The following is a 20856-nucleotide window of genomic DNA, read 5'->3' on the forward strand; positions in this document are numbered from 1 at the left end:
TCCTCTGCTCTCCTGGGATATTTTATTTGTACCCCTCTTAGGGCATATAACTCATTCAACTCCATATCACCCTAATCCGTGGACATGAGTTCTTTCCTCTTTTCCTTACCACTTTGTAAACTTGAGGGCAAGAATCATGCCCTATTCATTTCAATAGTTGTCCTTAGTACCTAGCCAAGCGGCTGGCTTGCTGTAGATATTTAATGCCAGCACATTGAATGAACGGACAGGACTATCACTTGGGAGGTTTTCCAAAGGCCAACAGGGCAATATATTTCTTGGTCTGTCTCTCTGGTCTCCACAATACCACGAATCAAGTAGAGCCCTAATGAGCCCCACGTCGATTGTGGCACATATGACTAATCCCATAATATACTTGAACTGCTTTATGAAAGCGCTTCTCAAACAGCTTTATAGCAGAGCCAGGCACCCAAGGTTGGGAAGAGATATCTAGAGGTTTATTGGATCATTAAATGAACCGGAGGACAATGGGCATTGTGTTCAGCTACCCAGCCAGAGGGAGAGCCAGGGCACCTGAACCATCCCCACAGTGAAAAAATCAGCCCTCGGGCTTCATATCATCTACGACTCACCAGAAGGCGCCCCACAAGGTTCAGATGAGGCAGCGGGAAGAGTCTGAGAGCCCCACGCCCACGATGGGGGGTGGAGGTGGGAGGAGGACCGGGATGGGGGGGGGGGGAGGAGAGAAGAGGGGAATTGTCAAAAGTGCCGTGATTTAGTGTCTGTCTCTTTCTTCCTCCTTCCCTGCCTCCCTCCCATCACCCTGCCTCCTGCACAAGGAGCTATTGAGAAGGGACAGAACAAACGCTCCCTTATGCGGCTCCCGCGGCGTCTCCGGGTTTGTCCGAGACAGCTGCCTGCAGCACGCTATGGTTACTCATTACCCGGGTTCCCAGGCAGGAAGGGGAGCGAACTTAATAGACCCGAACTAACCACCCGCCCCCCCCCCCCCGCTCAAATACTCCAGCCGTAAATAAATAAATAAGTCAGGTGTACCAGGACTCGGGCACGGGTCGGGGAGGGAGGCCGCGGCCGGGATGGAGGGGAAAAAACAAACAAGAGTTTCCAAAGGGGGAGGAGGAGGGGGAGGAGGGGGAGGAGGGGGAGGAGGAGGGGGAGGAGGAGGAAGGCAGACGCCCTTTGGAGAAAGGACAGAGGGGCGCTTGTGCTGCTGCCTGCCCTCGCCTGCAGGGCTGCCTCGGGTCTCAGCTGGCCACTCGCGGGCTCTGCAGAGAATGAGGACTTTGAGCGAAGAGAAAAGAAAGCCCCGTTTCGCCAGCTGCCATGCCCAGCCTTCCGAAGCGCGCTTGCTTCTTGAAATCACCGACTGCCCCCACATTTGCTAGTGGTAGAGGCTCGGGGAGGAGGGGGCACGGGTTTTGCTGTACCCCCGGCCCCCCAAGCGAAGGCTTCGTCCTCCGCCACCATGGTGCCCGGTGCACAGACGGGGAGGGCAGGGATGGATGGGGAGGGTGAAGGGCTAAGAGGCAGGACAACTGTGGGCATGAAGACAGTCGTACCCCACGTCGACTAAATACATTGATACCACTGGTTCTCAAGAGGGCTGGTCTCTCTCCCCGCCTTGCCCAGGGCATGTTGGGCCATGACTGGAGATATTTTTTGTTGTCACCCCTGGTGAGGGGGTGGGGAAGTGGTCCTGGCATCCAGAGGGTAGAGGCCAGGATGCTGCTAAACACCCTACAACACAGAACAGCCTTCCCCGAGACAGGATGATCCAGCCCCACGTCACGATGCTGAAGCTGAGAAATCCTACTATAAATCTAAACATCTCAGAGCCCGGTCCCCAGCCACGGCCACCTCCAGTTTTGTAGATGACATCAGTCAGCCCACCGGCCCATAACAGTTCCATAAGTCCTCCCCCCACCCCACCCCACCCTCGTTCTTCCAGGGTGGATGAGGGAGGAAGATCCTAGAACTGCACCTGACGATAATGCACTGGTCTCCTTTTGAGTGACTCTGGGAACAGGACCACGGAGCCAACACAACCCCCACCAAGGAGGAGAGGAGGTACATCCATCATAGTGGCATTCGTCTGTCACCACCTGATCATTTAACAGACTCACTGAGTCATTTCAGGACCGGTGTGGCCGCCTATCACTTTGTCTCAGAGTCTCTGCCAACTCTGGGGGCTCGTGAGGCTGCGTTTGGGATTATTTTTTTTTCCTACTGAATTTGTTGCTCCCTGGCTAAACAATCTTGCACATGACTCTCACCCTCCCTGGGCCTCAATTTAATAAAGTCAGCGTGGGCAAGGATGGTCCCCAGTCACCGTCTCGAGACCACTGCAAAGTTTAATGAGCTCTTTCTGGAGTTTAAAGTGCTCCCAGCAGACCTCCTACAAAGATGAAGCCTGACCCAATTACTGTGGCCAAGTGTGCAGTAAGCGTGGACAACTTCAAGGGCCAGTATGAGATTTGTTTTCCAGTGTGGCTGTGGCAACCAAGCGTTGGTGGTCCAGCACAGCCCTCGGCATATTCCAGGAAGACCATCCTACCCCCTGCCCCGGGGTAGACCACCTGCTGCTGCCGGGCCAATGCCTCCGGTGCCTCCACATCAGTTCCTCAGAGGTGTGCGCGTGACATGTACGTTCATTGTGTGCCATCTGGGTAATGTGCGCGCGTGCATGTGATATGCGTGTGCGTATCTGTGTTGCATATGTGCGTGTGATGTGTGCGTGTGTGTGTGCCACGGATGATAAATGTCAGGACATAGAGGACCAAGGAAGACTCCACAGATAAGACTGTCCTGAAACATCTCTGATGGGTAGCTTTGGGGATCTGGGATATTTGGAACCTTGAAAAGTCTGGCCTGAGTTCAGTTCCTCTCTCTGCTACTTTGGAGCCGTGTGAACTTAGGCAAGGTGTTAACTCCTGTCGGATTCCATTTCCTCATCTCTATAAAGGGACAATAAAATCTCCTACCCTGTGGGTTACAGGAATTAGTGAATGTGGGTGAAGTCCCTGGTGCTGGGCTCGTAGCAAGCACTCCGTAGAGGGCAAATGCTCTGATTATCAGTGTTTCAGGAGAGAAGCTCTTCCTAGAGTCTAACCTACTGCTGGCTACTCCCTTCTCTGCATTCCCCCTGGGTTGGTCCCCATCTCTGCCTGACACAGTCCTCTCTGACTCCAGTTGTCTCCCGGTGGAGGTGTCAGACCTCCACACAGCAGCTGGGGCATCTGGTCTACCTGGCCCTTGCTCAAAGGAACTAAGGTAAGCTGATGACCAACCTGTCACCTCCGGGGCCCCAAAGCTTCCTGGATGGCCCATCAGATTGCAAAGAAAGCCTGGCTGGAGCTTCCTCCGGTAGGCCTACAGCTGACGCCCGCTTCCTAGCTCCCCCAGATGCCTGATGACGACTTATTGCTACCATAAAGCAATGACGGGCCACTATCACCATTCAATCAGCCCCGCCTGCCCTTCACCACCGGTTTGTCAAAGCCACCCCGCCCTTCCTCATTGTTAGCTCTCCGCTTGCTTATCTGCTGCTGGAGACAGAAGTCTCTGGTTTAATTGTGGCAAATTAATTATTGAACTCCACAGTCTGCTCCTCCCCAGGCACACGACAATAACTCCCATTCAAGGCCAAAGTGGAGTCCACGGTCATCATAGACTAGCTAGGGGGAGCTCGTTCAGTCCCAGCCCCAGAGGGGGCTCGGGAAACTGTTCCTCCATGAAGCCTCTCTGTTCCAACCCTTCTGATCCAGATACCTCCATGCAAGAGCGACTCTGTAACAACACAGGCTGCATTAAACTCTTGCTTTGCAGATCAATCGCTGATATTGCCACAGAACTCACCAGTTTACTTCTGGGGATCTGCATAAGCTTCTGAGTCTGGTTCAGAGCAGATGCTTAATCTGTGTTGAACTGATGAATGAACACAGATGACCATCCTCTCCAGCTCCTCATGTATTGAATGATAGTTGATATATTCAAAATAACCTACGTAACTCACTGCATATACGTGGTAGGCATTGTTTCTAGCACTTTTTCCTCCTAACCCTCAGGTGGGTATTGTGCCCATTAATTTCTATTTCCCGATGAGGAAACTAGGGACTTTTTTTAATAAAGAGGTTAAGTCACTTGCCCAAGAGCCTGGTGAGTAGCAAACCAGCATTCAAACCCAGAATTCACACACCTACATGTCGTCTCCTCCTGCTTCCTGTGTGGATATTGTTAACTCTTCCTGTAATAGTAACAGCAGCACCCAGAGTCCACCCCCCTAGCCTAACTAAGCTCTAAAGAGCTTGACCAAAACCACCGCCAGTCTTCGTGCAATCTTCCCAGCTGTCCTCCTTCCTCCTCCCCAGATGGACAAATACACCAAATTCTGTTTATTATTCCCTTTATTTTCATCACAGTTTTAACACATATGTGCAGATCCCTAAACAATATGATGCTCAGTTTTATTGTTGAACCTTATTAAAATGGTATTATGTTCCTTGGAGTCTGCTGCTTCGCTACCCTAAAGTCATGAACATAGTTTCTGAGATTTTTCTTCTCTGCTCCTCTACTTTTTATGCTTTTCTTTGCTCTAGCACTCCTGGGTTTAATCTATGCTGTCTCGATTTATATTTAAGGATATATTGTTTGCAAAGCTTTATGGTTCATAAAAATAGCTCCTCATCCATCTTTTCTTTTGGGCATGTAACCCTTACCTCCTCCTTTTTCTAGCAATGTACAAGACTCCCTACAACGAGGACCACACAATGAAAGGGGACCCAGGCTGACACAGGGTTTCTGGGCACTTTGGGTGATATTTGGGAATATCATTGGGCAAATCACTTTGGGTGATATTTGGGAATATCATTGGGCACCCAGGTCAATATTTTTTGGATGTTTCGTGGCCTGTGAGATGACAGACAGCACAGGATTACAATGTGGTTAAGACAGGGCTTTGAAGCCAGCCTCACTTGGGCTGAATCTCCCTGTATTAATATGTTATTGACATAATAGAGTTACGAACAATGGAATGCTATTGTCTTACAATAAGAGGCGTTTATTTGCACATTTGTTGTCCTGCAGGTTGACTGGTTCTGCCAATCTGGGATGGACTCAACTGGGCAACTTGACCTCAGGTTGCCTTTTGGCTGAACTTGAAGCCTAGGCTGTGAGTTAATAGTTATCTACTGTTGCCTAAAACACTGCCCCACAACTCAATGGCTTAAAACAATAATTTCTTTTTGATGACGATTCTTCAGGCTGGCTGGGCAGATCTACTGATCTTTTTTTTTTTTTTAAAGATTTTTATTTATTTATTCATGAGCAACAGAGAGAGAGAGAGAGAGAGAGAGAGGCAGAGACAGGCAGAGGGAGAAGCAGGCTCCCCACTGAGCAGGGAGCCTGATGCAGGACTCGGTCCCAGGACCCCGGGATCATGACCTGAGCTGAAGGCAGATGCTCAACCACTGAGCCACCCAGACACTCAGATCTTCCCTGGGCTCACTCTTGTGTCTAGGGCCCAAGGTGGTCTCATTCACACGTCCAGCAATGGATGCCTGTGATCCTCTGGGGATCACTGGTTCTCTTTCATGTGGCTTCATTCTTCAGTAAGCTAGACTGACGTCTTCACAACATTGTGGGCTTACAGTTCCAAAAGAGTGAGAGTCCCAGTGAGTAAAGTCTCTCAAGGGCTCTGGAATCCACACATCTGTCACTTTGGCCATATTCTCCTGGTCAAAGCGAGTCACTGGTGCCCCAGTTCAGGTTCCAGGCAGGCAGGGCAGCAGAAACAGGCTCCCCCTCTTGATGACACAAAATGGCAACTTCACATTACAGAGGAGCATGGATTCAGGGTGGCGTGATTCCTTTGATGGGACAAGGCAGAGAGTTAAGTATCAGCACGATCTACCACGGTGCGGTTCAGATCCACTCCGCTTGTGTTCTTCTCTGGAGCCATGACTGAAGGGCCAGTAGAGACCTGGGATGCGCTCTTTTTGAGGTAGACCACAGGAAATCAAACCAAGCCAAACCAAGCCTCCTGCTCCTGGCATGGTTGCTAACATTCCACCGGCTAAGGCAAGCGATATGGCCAAGGCCAACATCCACGGTGCAGGAATAGTGGGAAGGGGTGGGGGAGTCTACATAAACTAAACAATAATACATGCTATGATAGGCCTTTGGCAACGTACAATATTTAGTTCTTGCCTTAAAAATACAGGGTAATTCCTCCTCTAGAGAGTTTTTTCAGGCAAAGAGACTAATTCATTTGGTTTGCCTGGGACTCTCCTGGTTTTATTTATTTTTTTTTAAGATTTTATTTATTTATTTGAGAGAGAGAGTATGCACTTACAGGAGCAGGGGCGGGAGGGGCAGAGGGAGAGAGAGAAACAGACACCCTGCTGAGCAGCGAGCCTGATGCAGGGCTCAATCCGAGGACCCCAGGATCACGACCTGAGCCACCAGGTACCCCTCACTTTCTCTCTTTACGAAGCACTCTCCTCCTCCCGAGGGCTGTTTATGAAGGCCAGGGAGCAAGGACCTCAGGAGGGAAGGGTTTAGGAGGTATGGAGTACGGGAGAAGTAGGGCAGTTGGAGATTATTAATGGAGAGAGATTGTCCCACCAGCTGTGCATGTAGCTGCTGAAAAGTTGCTTTTCGTTCCCAGGAAGTGTGGATAATCATTATCCTCTTAATACTTAGTTGGGGGTTGTTGGGAGGCTTGAGGGGGTCGTTGAGGTTGTTAGTCCCAAAACCGTCCTATAGGACCGCGGGAAATCCTGGGATAATGGGACTTTCAGCGCTAAAACCAGAAGAGTCCTGGTGCACCCGGCTTAGTTGGTTGAGCATCTGCCTTTGGCTCAGGTCGTGACCAGATGCAGATTCCCAGGTTCCTGCATACCCCAATCCCCACCCCCTTGCTCATTGGATGGGTCTGGAACAGGCCCTGGGCATCTATATTTTTAATAAGCTCCACCCCCACCCAGGTGGTCCAGCCACTTCCCATCTGCGGCCAGATCCCTGAGATTCATTCCAGTCCCATGATCGTGAGCCTCCAGATGCACTGCCTGAATTGACTCCCTGGTGCTTTTTGAAAGAAGCAGGACGCAGCTCTCTATTCCTGGCTTTTTGATGGGGATTTGGGCCTAACAGGCCTTCAGTCTCCAAGGAACATTCCACAGGGGGGACCTCCCGTCGTGCACTCAGACCACCTCATTGCTGCAGGCACATGGGCACTGGAAGCAGCGTGCGCTCGGCGAGGTCTGTTATTACAGGAGCCTGTAAACCCCCAGGGGACACGCAGACATGTCTGCACGGCCACCACCTGCTGGAACTAAGGGATAGGAGGTTTCTGTGAGGGTGCCCATACCTGCATTTGGAGCACACGGTCCCAAGGAGGTGGTTAGAAGTGCAGTTGGACACTGTCACCTTTTAACATTCCAGCAGTGGCCATTCCTCTGCCCAGACCTGAAAAGTGTTCCCGGGCCATGGAGTGGCTTCCTGCGCCTCTCCACTGCGCTGCTGCTGCTCTATTCACTCTCCCTGGGCCTCAGCATGTCGCCGCTCAGCCGCCTCTGCCTCCCTGTCTGACCACCTCTCCAGTCTTGCATACGCAGAAGGTGCCAGAGGCAACGCTCTGAGAACAGCACCCAGCACGCGGGAAGCACCAGGTAAGCACCTGCGTCCGTTCAGCCTCTGATCACCCTGGGCACACCTCCTGCTGACCTCAGGCTCACCTGGGCCTTCCACGCGGCGCCCCCCGCCCACCTTCCTCACCCACTCTGCGCCCCTGCCGTTCCCAGCTCTGTGGGGTCTGGCACTGTTTTATTGCCAGCCCATTTCCCGGCTACACAAAGGGGGCCTTTGTTACAGATCCTTCCAGATGTTGAGTATTTGGAAGGTGTTTGTCCTCTAGGTGCCCCCTGAAGGGTCCAGGACAGGAGTTCAGGAGTGGCAATCCCGGGCCTCGGGAGCTGGGACTCGCTGAGAGAACTGGAGAAAATCATGAGTGCTTTTTAGTATCATTTTCCCCGACCCTATCAGTGGGGTCCCAATCAGCCCACTTGCCACTTCACCTTTGTGCCCGCCCGCTTCTCTCTGCTGTGGGTGTGCCCTTCTGTCGACTGAGCTGGGCGACCTGCCTGCCTTATTTGAGCCAACAACCATGAGAAGCATACGCTGCTGTGGGCTGAACTGTGCCCCTAAAATTCACGTGTTGAAGCCTTAACCCCCAGTGTGACTATATTTGGAAATAGGGCTTTCAGGGAGGTGATTAAAGTTTAGTGAGGTCATGGGGCAATGTCTTCATCCAATAGGATTGGTGGCCTTATAAGAAGATGGAGAGATGGAGATTTTGTGCTCTTGCACTCCCTCTCTCTCTCTGCCATATAAGCACCAGAGAAAAGGCGGCCATCCACAAGCCACAAAGAAAGCTCTCACCAGAACCTGACCACACTGGCACCCTGATCTCAGGCTTCCAGCCTCCAGAACTGTGGAAGGTAAATGTCTGTTGTTTAAGCACCGCTCCCCGCAGTCTATGGTATTTTGTTACAACAGCCTGAAGTGACTAAGGGATAAGGCAAGAATTATGACTCACTCTCAAGCGCGACCATCGCTTCAAGAAAACAGGTGACTTTTAAATGACAGCACATAACCTGGTGTTCTGATTACGAATTCAGTGCTTTTCCATGACAATATGCCTCCTTTTCTTATTATTTCTTGAAAAAGAAATAACATATCATCTCTTTTGGAGGTTCCCCTGCGAGGTGGTGACCGGATAATCAGTAATGGTGCCTCCTGGCTCTAGGCAGCTCTCCTGTCCACCTTCCCCCTGATTCTGGGGAAGTCAGGAAGCAGATTTGTAAACACACAGATTGAGGCCCAGAGAGGTTGGACAGCTTGCTGCGGGTCACACAGCAGGCAAGTCGGAGGGAGGGCTGGACTGGGATCTGGCTCCAGTGGGCCAGCACAGGGCCCTTTTCTGGAAGTGTGAAGTTATGGAAGGGTGGGAAGTTCATTGGCAGGGTTCAACTCTTCCCAGCCAAGCCTGACCGTGCTCCAATAATGAGCAGGCCATGTCACACTCGCTGGGCATCCTCTTTCTTGACTCCTGGGGACCCCACCTAGTTATAGGCTACCCCCTCTGCTTCCATACGTTAGCCCCTGTCTTTTCTGTGTTACTCTCTGCTCCACACTGGCCGCGAAGTCCTTGTTCCTCAGCACCAGGTGCCCCCTTTAACTACTCTGGACCTCAGTTTCTCTCTCTCTCTCTCTCTCTCTTTCTCTTTTTTTCAAATTTATTGATTTATTCATGAGAGACACAGGCAGAGGGAGAAGCAGGCTCCCTGCAGGGAGCCCGATGCAGGACTCAATCTCGGGACCCCAGCATCGTGCTCTGATCCAAAGGCAGCCGCTCAACCACTGAGCCACCCAGGCATCCCTATGGGTGACTTTTTTTAAATAATAAATTTATTTTTTATTGGTGTTCAATTTGCCAACATACAGAATAACACCCAGTGCTCATCCCGTCAAGTGCCCCCCTCAGTGCCTGTCACCCAGTCACCCCCACCCCCCGCCCTCCTCCCCTTCCACCACCCCTAGTTCATTTCCCAGAGTTAGGAAATGGGTGGGAAATATCAGAGAGGGAGACGGAACATAAAGACTCCTATGGGTGACTTTTAAATGCCTATTCAAGTGCAAAACCATTGGTCGGATCATGGCCTAGCCTCCAATAATGCAGCACTTACTATTCGAAGGCATAGGGAGCTTCATTTGATTCTTAGACACGTCGAAGGCTGCTCATTTCTCAACATTCACAAAGTCCTTCCCAACTTTCATTTTTTACACCTACTCTTACCTTCGTAAGCCTCCTTCCCCTGTACATTTATGGAGCGTGAACTATGTGCAGCGCGAGTTCAGCGCACACCACCTGCCTTCACATTCAGGGAACTCCTCCGAGCTCCCTCGGGATGGAGAGAACCAGGAGAGAACCAGGAGGAAGGAGGCCCTAGGGAAAGGGCACCGCGGAGAGGAGAGCAGACATCCCCAGGCACCTGGCTCCGGGGAAGCAGTGAGCTGACTCCTTGGCGTGTCCTGGTCGTTTTTGTACAACCAGAGCACGGACAGTCATCAAGACTCAGAACTGCCATGCTTGGAAAAACAAAATTCCACTCTTGTTTTTCTAGACTTCCTTGTGGCCAGAATTGGCCATTTCACGTATTTCTGACCGAGGAGATGTTACCAGAAGACTGCTTCTAGGAAATCCTGGGCTTTCCTACCAAAAAGGAGGGATGCTGGTGGTGTGGACCTCCCCTCTCTTCTTCCAGCCTCGGATAGTGTATTCGTTTCCAAAGGCTGCCAGAAAAAATTACCAGAAACTCAGCAGCTTAAGCCAACAGAAACTTAAGTCTCTCATGGTTCAGAAGCCAGAAGTTCAAACTCAAGGTGTCAGCAGGGACACATTCCTCCCGAAAGCTCTAGGGGAGAATCCTTCCTTGCCAATTCCAGCTCCTGGTGGCTCCCGACATCCCCTGGCTTGTGGCAGCATCACTCCCAACTTCCGCCTCTGTCTTCACGTGGCCTCACTCTATCTCTGTGTCCTCCTTTGTCATTGGATTTAGGGCCCGCTCTCAGCAAGTATCATCTCATATTGATCCTAACCTCAGAGTTATATCTGCAAAGACCCAGAAAGGTCAAGTTCTATGGTTGTGAGTAGACGTGAATTTTGGAGAAATGCTATTCAACCCACTACAGACAGGGACGTGATTTGCGGGGCTGCAGCAGCCATTTCGTGGCACTGAAGTGCAAACATGAGGATAAAACCAAAAACACAAACAAGCTGAGAATGGCAGGGCAGAAAAATAACACCCTAAATGCTAAGATATGATTCTGAGAGCAGAGTCAGGTCTAGGAAGAGCAGACACGATAAGGGCAGAGTGGGTCAGAGCAGTGCACGTTGCCTGTGGAGTCACACAGACCTGGGATTAGATTCCAGGCCACAGTCACTTTTCAGGAGGGAAACCCAGGCAGCTTATCTGACCTCTCTAAACTTTACCAAAGCTCTCTGAAAGCCTGATTTGAGGAATACACAAGACAATGCACAAATCCTACAAGCACTCAATAGTTCTCTCACTTCCTATTTTCCCCCAAGAACAGCAACTTTGCCTCAGGTTTACATCTCCAGTGGGTGGCATATCCTATGCAATGAACTAAGAGCTGTGAGCCCAAACTGACCAACCAAACATTGGCTGTGTCAGAGGCTGCTCTTTAATATTTTGGGGTTTCAGTTCCTACCAGTGATGGGTAGAGACTCACTGCCAGGTTACTGGGGTATGATATGGGGATACAGAAAAAAAAATCAGAAAGACTTCCAGTAAAACAGTAAAACAGGGTAGACTGAGCACACGTGATTCCTTCCACTCCTTCCTGAAACCATGAAAACGATAGCAAGTGTAGCCCCTTCCCCACGGGACACTGACAATTTAGTTTCCAGAAAAACTGACCCAGAGAGTCCAGACATGGGCACTGCAGACAAGGGCAAAGAGGGGAGCAGAGTCAGGACTATCAGAACGATCCCTCTACCTGGCCCTTCCGAACATTTGCGACCGACTGACAACGCCCTTGACAAGAAGCGTCCAGATTCCTCTACGGTGCCTCAATCATCCTGAGAGAAAAGACCTACACATAGTGGCAGTGGAAATTTCATGGTGAAAAGTCTAGTCTCTGCCCAAATGCCCTTCAGAGGGGTTGACCAGCCGTCTGGTCCCATTCACATGGTCCCACCCACCTCCATCCCCACATATAGAGCTTTCGGTGAGACACCACCAGACGTTGGGAGAAACTCCCAAGGAGGGCAGACGGAGATCAAAACACCAAAATGGGGGAGGGAGAGAAGAAGGAAAGCCGGGGTAAACTGAGGCAGGGAGCGGAAGAAAACAAAAACAGAATAAGACCTGCTAATCCTTTCATTATCGCCCTGGATGATAGAAGAAAGCACTGGAGTGACAGAAGAAAGTATTGCATCCAAGAAGCTGAGAAGAGGAGGCCACAAGAAGAATTATCATGGCAATCTGAGCTCTCAGAAATGAATAATGGGATCGTTGAAGAAAGCAGTGGAACTGGAAGATAATGTGGAGAGACAGAGACAGAGAAGGGCGTGGTAAATACAAGAGGGGTGATGAGAAAGAGGATCGGGCCAGGAGTTTCAAGATCCACCACATAAGAATTCCAAGAGAGAAACAGAAAAAAAATTGAGGGGACGAAACGGTGAGACAGATCATTTGAGACAATGGACACACGTTTCCTGGGTTGGAAGTTTTGTGTCAGGGACCCCACGTGATGGATGAGACCAGATCCACACCAATATCCGGTGTCACACAATTTCAACCCATTGGGAATGAAAAGGAGACCTTCCAAGGAGGGAGGAAGGGAGGAGGGGAAGAAGGGAGGCAGAGAGATCACACGTGAAAGACCAGAAATCTCAATAGTGCTGAACTACTGTAAAGCAGGTAAGAGAGCACCAGCAGGGCTGACTTGCTTCTGGAGGCTTCGGGGGACAATCCACCCGCCTGCCCCTTGCTGCTGGCAGCTGCCTGAATTCCTCGGCTCACGGCCCCTTCCATCCGGAAAGCCTGCAACGAGTCTTTCTCAACACCCCACTCCCGCCTCCTCCCTCCATCTTCCGCTTATGCGGACCCTTGTATTGATGCTGGGCCCCATCCCGATAATCCAGGGTGATCTCCCCATCCCAAGGTCAGCAGACAAGTCGCCCTCATTCCAGGGGTGCCCTTGGTTCCCCTCGGGCCTGAATCAGGAGATGCTCGCAGGTTCTGGGGACCAGAACTCAGACATCTTTGCCTACGACACTAGGCATGGTGTGTTCTGGACAGAACCGAGGCCCCTCAGAGAGAAGAGGAAGGCAGGCCTGTGCTGGGGGTTAAGGGCTGGAGTGGCAGGGGGACTAGGGTCCCCAGGGGCCAGGCTGGGTCTCCAGCACACTTCAAGTTACATTGAGAAGCGGACCCTTATTTGGTTAAGACCCCGCAGGGAGGCCTGTAGCTTGAACCCAGCGTGAGGCGAAGGCAACTTTCACTTCGCAAGGTAAGAAGTCAGTAGATAGTATCTGAAACCAAAACAGGGAGAAGTGCCAGGACAAGCATGGTATTGGGAAATCGGAGGTAAATATCAAAAGAAACATATAATTGGAATTGAAGAAGGTGTTCATGGGGAGCAGAACAGAGTTGAGGAAGCAAAGCGCAGAGCGTGAGGACGGGCTCATTGCGTGCGTTAGCGTGCTGTTTGATTTATGAAGCGTTATTTACTTTGTACTCAATACACTAACATTTTAATTTTTTTAAAAGACAGTAAAAATGGTTTTACGCATTTCTGGCAACCACGCAGAAGGTTCCAGGAAAGGGATCCCTGGGTGGCTCAGAGGTCTAGCGCCTGCCTTCGGCCTAGGGTGTGATCCTGGAGTCCCAGGATCGAGGACCGGGATCTGGTCCCATATTGGGCTCCCTGCATGGAGCCTGCTTCTCCCTGTGCCTGCGTCTCTGTCTCTCTCTCTATGTCTCTGTGTCTCTCATGAATAAATAAATAAAATCTTAAAAAAAAAAAAAAAGGCTCCAGGAAGATATCTGCTGGTGCTCCAGGTGCTGCCCCAGCTGGGGTGGGTCCGGCTGGAAGGGTCTCCTGGGAGAATGGATGGTCCCTCTGGGTGCCACTGAGGAGCTCGGCGGGGAGATGCCCTCTGAGCCTGGCTCAGCAGCATCTAGACGGACGAGCCTCCCCCTCGACGATGCCCAGTGCCCTACCGCTGCCCCTCGAGCTAGAAAGGGCAGGGAGTCAGGACAGGACCCAGCGTTTCCCGTCCCTGCAAGATGCCACCTTTAGGTGCAGAGCTCAGGAGAGCAAGCTAAGAGAGGAAAAGCCTGGGGCTGGTTTCCAGGGAAGGGACAGTGACCACAGCCATTCCCCTATGCACATCTGCTTCTCTCCGCCTGGCCCTGGGGAACACAGCCAAAATCTTAATCACCCAGCGTCGCTCTGGCACGCTGAGTGTGTGATACACCTGTCTCCACCGTCAGGCAAATGAGTGGGCTCACAGGCAGAGGCCTGCCCTGCCAAACAATGCTCTCCTTTGTCCCCGCCCAGAGCTCAGGCTTCGCGAGGAAGCCAAATCCATCAGCACTTGTCAGGGCCCTTGACGAACACAATGCGAGTTATGATCCACATTCTCCAGCAAAGCCCCAGGCTGCCAGCAGGCAGCTCTCACTGACACGCAAAGTGTCAGTCAACCCAAAAGCCCCCCGGGAGGGTGGGGGTGAGGGACCCGGGGAGGGGCAGGGCTACGGCTCCCATCCCCAGAAGCCAACCGGGGCCAGAGAAGGTGCCCCTGAAACTCTGACACATCCTTTCTCAAAAGCAGCCCAGCGAGAGCCGCAGTACGAAAAGTTACTTTTCAAATAAATAAATAAATAAATAAATAAATAAATAAATAAATAAGAAAGAAAGAAAGAAAGAAAGAAAGAAAGAAAGAAAGAAAGAAAGAAAGAAAGAAATTACTCTTCCAGGTGAGCAGAGGGCTCTTCTAGGTACTTTAACAAACACGATGAGCCACTGTGTCGTGTATGTCCCCAGCCTATGTGCCTGGCAGTTAAACAACAACAACAACAACAACAACAAAACTCTGTCTGGAAAGAGGGAAAATAAGAAGTACAAATTTCCAAAGGAGAGTCCCTACAAATGCAACACCAACCAGAAAGGTGTGCCGCTGCCCTTTGTAGCCGGAGAGGGGCAGGCTCTACAGAAGTCGGGGGCAGGGGGGACTTTGTGGTCTAGAGAATCTGCAAGGAGCCTGCATGGATGCTCTCCGCACTAAGATGTGTGTTTCTCGACAAGTCCTGTCAACCATTCTTGGCTGTCTTGTTCTGTTCGGTCACTGCCCCCCCCACCCGCCTTCCCACTAGGGCCACAGGATGGCTCGCCACTTGGCCAGGAACACGCAAGCATTTTCCTCCAGCAAACAACTGTTGCACTGCAGACTCCTAGCTGGGCTCTGGCACTCAGCACAGAGGGAGGGGACAGGCAAGGAGGGTGTGTCCAAACCTGCTGTCCCTCTGGGGTGGGGTCATTGGCACAAGCTGCCCAGGCCATGGGGGCAAGGCAAGTTCAGAGTTACGATGAGTGCGGATTGAGCCCTGCTCCCTGGGTCTCTCTCATTCCCCGTGCTTACCCCACGGGCTTCTGTAGGGAAAGGAAAGGAGCTGATGAATGAGTTTTGAGAAAAGCACAGATTCCTTTAGAAATATAGGGTGTTCGAGCTAAATAACATCAGGTAAGATTTTATTGTTTTTGGCCAAAGCCTCCCACTCAATTTAAAGGGAGGGAAGAGGGCAGCCCGGGTGGCTCAGCGGTTTAGCGCTGCCTTCAGCCCAGGTCGTGATCCTGGAGACCCAGGATCGAGTCCCAGGTTGGGCTTCCTGCATGGAGCCTGCTTCTCCCTCTGCCTGTGTCTCTGCCTCTCTCTCAATCCTGTCTGTGTGTTCTCATGAATAAATAAAATCTTTAAAAAAAAAAAAAAAGGAGGGAAGACAGTATGTGCAGTATTTTAAAGCAAATTATATAATGTCACTTTTGGGGGGATATGATAATGGTATCGGGGTCATGTATAAAAAATAAATGCTTTCCTTTTTGAGATACACACTGACCTATGTATGAATAAAATGACACAAACATATGGGATTTTCTTTTCCTCAAAATGAGGAGGAGGAGGGAGGCGAAGGGGGCCAGACTGGTTGGTCGTTGCCAGAACAGAAACACTATTCTGTGTACGTTAAGGGTAGGCCCCAAATTCTCTATAATAAAATTTGAACAAAAACAACTTATAATGATTAAAAACACAGAAGAAAGAGTAAATCTGCCAACGTAAGACTTCCATATGCGTCGTAAAGCAGATGATCAGATCTGGCCTTGCTTTGAAATTACCGTGACTAAAGTAGACTTGGTTTTTTGTGTTTGTTATTGTTGTTGTTGTTGTTTGTTTTGTTTTTAAGCAGACAAAGGTGAGTAAGCTCCTGCGGTGTTGGACAGTAAACCACTCATCATTTATGGCGGGACTCCAGAGCAACATCTAGTGACATTTGCTCCCCCAAAGACTTCTGCTGTAGCACCAGATTATGTCACAGCGGAGATCAGATGGACTGAGGCAGTTCCTAAACACAGGACGCCTCTGGTCCATGCTGCAGACGTGGCTCAGAAGGAGACCGTCACAAAGACTTAGGAGCAGGAGGAAGGGCAGATTGGCCAGGTATAACGGCGGCAGCACCCCACGTAGTCATCTAGCCGCCACCCCCCCGGTCAAGCATCCCACCTAGTCTGAAGGACACTGGTGCCCTCTCTGTGGGCGTCCGTGAGTTCCATCCTTAACTGGTGCTCTACTCAACCCGATGTTATCCAGTGACTCTCTTCCTCTTGTTATTTGTGTTCTTAGTGGGTTGTGCTGGTGCAGATTAAGATCGAGGAAATAACAAAAATCACCAGTCCACTCCCTGGGTCGTCACAGTCCCATCCAAACGCACAGGCGCTCTCTCTCCTTCCGACTGGCAAGATCCTACTCTCTACCACTCCCATGTGCTTGGGAGTGGACTCTTCCCTAATCAAGCCTCCAGACGTATCATACCCTGGGCTGGCTCGATTCCTCTTCACACCTGCCAACAAAATCTCTAGGAGGAGTGGTGCTAACCAATTCATGGGGACCCGGCGACACAGAAAGGCGATGACCCCGCAAGAAAAGGCATCGGGTGCTTATGGGTCAGAGCCCCAGGGGCCAAACAGGTGGGACCAGCCTCCCCCATCAATGAAAGTGGGGGAGCAAACATGAGCGAAGCAGGTCCCTCGGTGGGAGGAGCCTGCGTGTGGGTGGCGGTGGCAGCCGTGGGCACAGAAGGCGGTATTCCCGAGGCAGCCCGGTGCCCTACTTGTTCACTGCGCTTTTCCAAACCACAAAGCCCTGCTTGGAGCTCCCCTGCCAAGGCTGATCGCAATCTGCCAGGCTATCAGCACCGTCATCTTCCACGGACATGCAGTCGGTGCTGTGAATTCTCAAGGAGCTGCCGGCACGAGTCCCGGCTCTCCGCACAGCCATCACATCTGGCCATCCAGGGCTAGGGTAGCACTTGCCGATCAGCCCAGTCTCCAGCCCCGTTCACCCTGCCCCTTCTCCTCCAGCCCCACCACGACCCAAGCCCTACCATGAGGTTAAACCACCCACCCATCTTCACCCTTGTGTTTCACAGCTGGGAAACGAGCGTTCAGAAGGACAGAGCCCACTGGAGAAACGCTCTAACCCTGATGGCTGCGCCATCCGTCCAAGCCTGTCGCTGTGGCTGGTGCTTGGGTCTACCGAGAGCCGAGAGACTTGGCCCTCTGCCTGGTGGAGCAGGGAAGATGATGGGGGAAACTGGCAACAGGATTTTTCTGCTTTGGAAAAAGACCTTTTCAGCACCTGCCAACCTGATAGGTTTGCCAAGAGCTTTCCATTTGCCAAGAATTCTACATTAAACAAACACACACGCCTACATCACCCCTCCTCCTAAGGACGCATAACCTATTGGGTAAAGAAACAGCCCCAGGAAGGAGGACTAGTACAGGCTCACGAACCCTTCTAGCTTCTGGAGCAGGGTCCATTTTAACCTCTGCCAGATGACCCAGAAGTCTATGCATCTCACATCTTCCTTAATGTAAGTTAAGGGGTTCCAGAGCAAGAAAGTTAGGGTTTGGTTCTGAGCTACAAGGTTTTTGTTGGTGTCGTTGTTTTTATTATACCAATCTATCCACACAAGTTATGAATGTACAGATATATTCATTAAACAATCCTTGGGAGACTGCTAGGTCTATAGGCTCTTATAGGTCTGGGAATAGACTGGTTTTTGGTTACTGTTGTCCCTGTGTCTCTCTCTTCCTTCCCTCTTGCCTGCAAAGTACAGCCAATGGCTGGAGACACAGGTGACCACCACCATGAAATATGTAGCAGGAGCTGACCTGTAAAAGTTTCTAGACCAAACTGAAGACAGTGACCAAAATTCAGGTGTCCCTGCCTCTTCCCAGGTCCGCCTGAAAACTGTCACCTTGACTCTGAAGCCTGTGTACTTCTCTGCTAAGGAGAGAAGATGGGGTAGGAGGGAATAGACTTGCAGATGCTCCTTCCCAAGCACTCAGCATCCTCAGTTCTTGTCCGTGGGTCGTGTAAAGAAGCCAAGAGCTGGCCACAGCTCTGACCCACAGTTCTAGAGGATTAGCTCATGGACGTTCTTCCGTGAGGGCAGAAGAATCCGGATCCCCAGAGCTCACATGGTACAGTCCTTTTCTCCAAGAGGGCACCCTTGACTCCAGTCTCTCCACTACTCATCCAACCCTTACAGTTTTTCACTGAAACACTCTGAAGTGTACGTGCAAGAGCGAGAATAAAGTTGTATCCCACTCACACGAGGTTTGCTGTGTCATGCTTACACTGATTGGTGAAAAAAAAAAGACTGTGAACCTATGAAATCAACTTGTGTGACCTGGGTTTATGAGCTCCGAGAACAAGACAAAGGTGATAGGATGTCGCTCCTGTGATTCTGCTGCGTTTATATAAGACTCCTCTTGCTAGCAAACTCATCCAGAGGCTGGTTTGATGAAGTAAGCAGTCATGTTGGGAAAGTCCATGTGCCAAGAAATTGTGAGCAGCCTCTAGAAGCCACAGGGGGCCCCTAGGAGCTAGGGAAAGTCAGCAAGGAGCTGGGTCCCAGTCCCACAATTCAACCACTCCCATGTGCTTGGAAGTGGACTCTTCCCTAATCAAGCCTCCAGAGAATACAACCTAGCCAACACCTGGACTACAGCCTTGAGAGACCCTGAGCAGAGGGTCAGTTAAACCACGTCCAGACTCCTGCTCCAGAGAAAGAGACGGTCACTGTGTTAGTTCTCTGGTGCTGTATAACTACCACCAACATGTGGCTTAAAGCAACACACCCTGTTGTTCCGTCTCCCACCAAGTTAGTAAATATGACCAGTGCCCACGTGGAAGAAATCTATAAATTCATGAACCATCTTTTTTCTTTTAACCTATATTACAGGCTTGTTAGTAAATGACTAATTTTATATTCCCCATAATTTCACATAGTAAGTTCGATCAGCATTTTTATCGAAAAAGTAGAAAGGGAGGGACGCCTGGGTGGCTCAACGGTTGAGCATCTGCCTTCGGCCCCGGGTGTGATCCCGGGATCCGGGATGGAGTCCCGCATCGGGCTCCCTGCGACGAGCCTGCTTCTCCCTCTGCCTGTGTCTCTGCCTGTCTTTCATAAATAAATAAATAAATAAATAAATAAATAAATAAATAAATCTTTTTTTAAAAAAAAGAAAGAAAAAGCAGAAAGGGAGTAGGTTCCTGTTCAAGAGAAAGTTTGAGGAAATATAAACCTAAGTACTAATCTTAAAACAGCTGATAGCTTTTTTGATGGGACACCCTCCAGGGTGTGGTAGTGACCAGTGTTGACCGCATATCCAAGTGCATATCCAACCCTAAAGCTAAAAGGCAAGGTCAGAGAAGGGGGTACACCTCCAACACCCTTACTGCACACCTAGAAAGCAGGACTCGACTTTGGCTAAGAGTCTCCCCTCTCTTGGCACGATCCCTCCCCAGTCTTATCCTACTTTTTCCTTCTTTCCTGCCACATCCTGGATTTCTTGGAGGTCATGGCTTGCCCTCAGTTGAAGGGAGTTAAGCCTGGCCTTAAACCCCAGGGCTGGATCCTCACCAACTCCAAACACCCTAGACTCATACCCCTGCCTGCTAGACAAGCAGGCCACCGAAAGACTGGTTAACCTTGTGGCTCATAGTTTGCCGGAGTGGCGACCACATCAGAGGAGATCCTACACAACTTCCGGTCTAAACTTTTAATCTGGGGAAGAATCAAGGGGTGTTGGGATACAGGTCCCAAGGTTTACCCTGTGCCAAAGGAATCTTATGCCTTTCCCTGGCATAATCCAGCTGCTGTTTACTCATCCATCCACCTATGTCTTTCATGTCTTGGAACAGAGAGCATAGCAGGTGCATAGCACCACAGAGGTGCCCTAAGGATGCGTGGGGATCCTGAGGCTGGGTGGCCCCAACAGACGCTACACAGATCTTAGTGACAGCTCTTGGGGACAGATGGTGACCACGCAGGACCCTTTTGCTATCAAGTCACTGGCAAAGCCCAGGCAGTGTCAAGCAGAGGAGAACTACAAAGGAAGAGGGTTGAGTAAGATCCAAAAGAAGGCTTAGGGTTGCTGTTGCGGCCAGCGCTCACTGGCTGCCCAGGGCCAGCCTTCCTCTGGCTTCTTCCGGCGGGAAGAAGGAAATGCTCCCTCCAGGTGTAGTTCTTTCTGCTCCAGGGCAGAGAAGCACAATTTTGAGTAATGGTCCTCCTGCCTGTGAACACAGCTGCCGCTCCTCGTCCCAGCTGCAGGGTTGGGCTGTTAGGAAGATGATCACAGGGTGAACTCACTAGATAAAATTCCAGAAGTTCTGGAACCTCTAAAATCCCGTAGCCCTGGGTGTGAAATCCCCAGCCCGGGGTGTACATACAGGGTGGACCTACCTTAAAGTCAGTGAAGCCTGGAGTGCAGGGCTGCTGGTCTCGGGTGCCCCTTCCAAAGCCCTGTGCCTAATTGTGTGTTTGTCCTTTTATTTTCCCCAAAGAGCACTCCTCATATCTTATAAATTGTGGATCCCCCAAATCCGGGTCCGCTCTTGCAAGGGACAAGCCTGCAGACACAGCAAGGGGTCCCGGGAAGCCAGCGGTCCCTTCAGTCCCTTCGCTGGAGCAAGGATGGCCTCGCTGTGATGGTTCAGTG

Source organism: Canis lupus, chromosome 16 (assembly GCF_048164855.1).
Source record: "Canis lupus baileyi chromosome 16, mCanLup2.hap1, whole genome shotgun sequence".
Classification (NCBI taxonomy): Eukaryota; Metazoa; Chordata; class Mammalia; order Carnivora; family Canidae; genus Canis; species Canis lupus.